General features: G+C 40.7%; 1 long non-coding RNA gene across 1 annotated transcript in view; it reads left to right on the top strand.

The window, feature by feature from the left end:
- The window catches only part of LOC108447233, a 12,923-nt gene that overhangs the window by 823 nt on the left and 9,547 nt on the right, over positions 1–2,553 (top strand). The window lies entirely within an intron of this gene.

Genomic DNA, 2,553 nt, shown 5'->3' with positions numbered 1-2,553 from the left:
GAAAGGGTGCTCAGGCCTTGGCAGGGGCTGCCCAGGGAGGTTTGGAGTGGCCATCCCTGGAGGTGTCCAAGGAAGGGCTGGAGGTGGCACTCAGAGCTCTGGGCTGGGGACAAGGTGGGGATGGGGCACAGCTTGGACTCTGTGGCCTTGGAGGGCTTTTCCAGCCTGAATGATTCTGCAACTGGTAGGATTCATTCCAATATTTAATAACCCTGAGATTAGCTCAGGTACTTAGAGCGTGGTGCTGATAACACAAAGGTTGTGGTTGTGATCCCCACATGGGCCATTCACTTAAGAGTTGGACTCAATGATCCTTTTGGGTCCCTTCCAACTGAGACAATTCTGTCATTCTGTGAACCCTTTGTAACGACCCACCACACCCTTTCCATGGGGAAATTACTGCTGCTGCCCACCCTGAGCCTCCCCTGGCCCAGCCTGAGGCCGTTCCCTCTCCTCCTGTCCCTGTTCCCTGCCAGCAGAGCCCGACCCCCCCGGCTGCCCCCTCCTGTCAGGGACTTGTGCAGAGCCACAAGGGACCCCCTGAGCCTCCTTTGCTCCAGCCTGAGCCCCTTTCCCAGCTCCCTCAGCCTCTCCTGGGGCTCCAGCCCCTTCCCAGCTCTGTTCCCTGCCCTGGACATGCTCCAGCCCCTCAGGGTCCTTCCTGAATTGATGGGCCCAGAACTGGACACAGCCCTCGAGGTGAAGCCTCACCCATGCAAATACACACTGCTCTCACCTCCAGTTCATTGTGTGTCACAATAATGCGGCAGCGTTTTCTGTTGGTGTGGCTGGCATTTAATACGTGATGAATGCATTCAGTATTACAGAGAAATATTTCTTCGGAAGGTAGTCTTGGTAACCACAGCAAAAGTGTCACTACAGATAACTGTCATGCTTAATTGTTCAAATTATACTGTGACCGTTATTTACCAAAAATAAAATTACATACTGTATGTATAATTGCTAAAGAAATTGAAACAGAAATTTATACAAATAGAGAGCAGGAATTCTGTTAAATGAACTGTTTGTACTCATTATCTCTGGTGCCATTATTCTGTGGTCAAAAATATACATTAGCTCTGATAAGAGTGTGATGTTTTCAGGAAAATATTGTTGTGCTTTTTATAAGATAAATTGTTTCAAAATAACCTCTAAGACACCTTGATGATGTGTGTCACATTTTAGAATATCCATAACTTATTTTCCACAGTAAATGAATTAGCTGTCATTTTATCCACATCTGTATATTTTATCACCTCTTCCCCTGTTGTGATTTGATAAACATCAGTAGCAAATCAAACACAGAACTTAAATGTACACATGAGAATGGCTGAATAAGTCTTCCCATAAATAGAGAAGAATTTTCTTCATCAACAGTGGTTCAGGTCCCTAATTTTGAGGACAGAACCTTGACTATTGTGATAACATTTATTATCTCCTTCAACCTTCTTTCCTGCATGCATTTTGTTGCTCTGTGTATGGAACCTGTGCAGGGATGACACACGAATTTGGGAGGTGTTCCATATTTTTTTATGGGTGTTGGTCTCTTCTCCCAAGTAACGGTGTTTTGTCAAATTTAATTTAGCTGCTTTCAAACATTTGAATATATGAGACTTTTCCAGCACAAATATGTAATTTGGACGCCAGTATGGTAATCAGAGACTGACTAATATTAATATAATGAATAATAATGGCTAAATAATGGGTAAAATATGAAGTGAAATACTACAAGGATTGACTCCCAAGTTTAACACAGAACAAGATACACATTTTGATTTTAGCTTTGTTTCTTTTTCACCTAAATAAAATTTTAACTTGGGTTAAATTAATATAGCTAAGGATAATTTAATGGAAAGACACAAATTGTATTTTCTTTTCTCTTCAAAATAAATTAATTCACAAGGTACTTTATCTTGTTTAAAACTCAGCCCCAGAGATACCAAATAAGATTATTTTAATGTGGAAAAATAAACTCAGTGCAGTGCAGAGGAGTTTAACAACATTGATAAATAAAATCTAAACATCAATACTTGTTAGCATTCCTTTAACTGCACTTTTCTCTGATTTAATGGAAACCTTGCAGTATTTCTTAACACTAGAGCACTATTGATTATAAAATATTATCATTTGCTACCGGAAACCCCAGTTTATACAAATATGTAAACACATAATCTATGAAAGAAAAACCAATGAAATAAAAAAGTAAACCATCTAAAGAAATTGTAGCCAAGGCAGTAATTTCACAGTACTTCATAAAAACAATAACTTGTAATGAAGCTTGGGAATATCTTGAAAGCATTGACTAACAACTGGTTGTAGTGTCAAAATGATTCGTTATAGAAGGTACATTTCAGCAGGTTTAGTTGTTGCTCTATCTTCTAAACACCTGTCTTTAAGAAAATTATAACATTATTAATTCAGAGAATCAGAGGATGGTTTGGCTTGGAAGGGACCTTAAAGCTCATCACATTCCATCCCTGCCATGGGCAGGGACACCTTCCACTGTCCCAGGCTGCTCCAAGCCCCAATGTCCAGCCTGGCCTTGGGCACTGC

The sequence above is a fragment of the Corvus brachyrhynchos genome, unplaced genomic scaffold, assembly GCF_000691975.1.
Source record: "Corvus brachyrhynchos isolate BGI_N302 unplaced genomic scaffold, ASM69197v1 scaffold66, whole genome shotgun sequence".
Lineage (NCBI taxonomy): Eukaryota > Metazoa > Chordata > Aves > Passeriformes > Corvidae > Corvus > Corvus brachyrhynchos.
The sequence above is the reverse complement of the archived record's forward strand: the minus strand, read 5'-3'. Positions and strand labels throughout refer to the sequence as shown.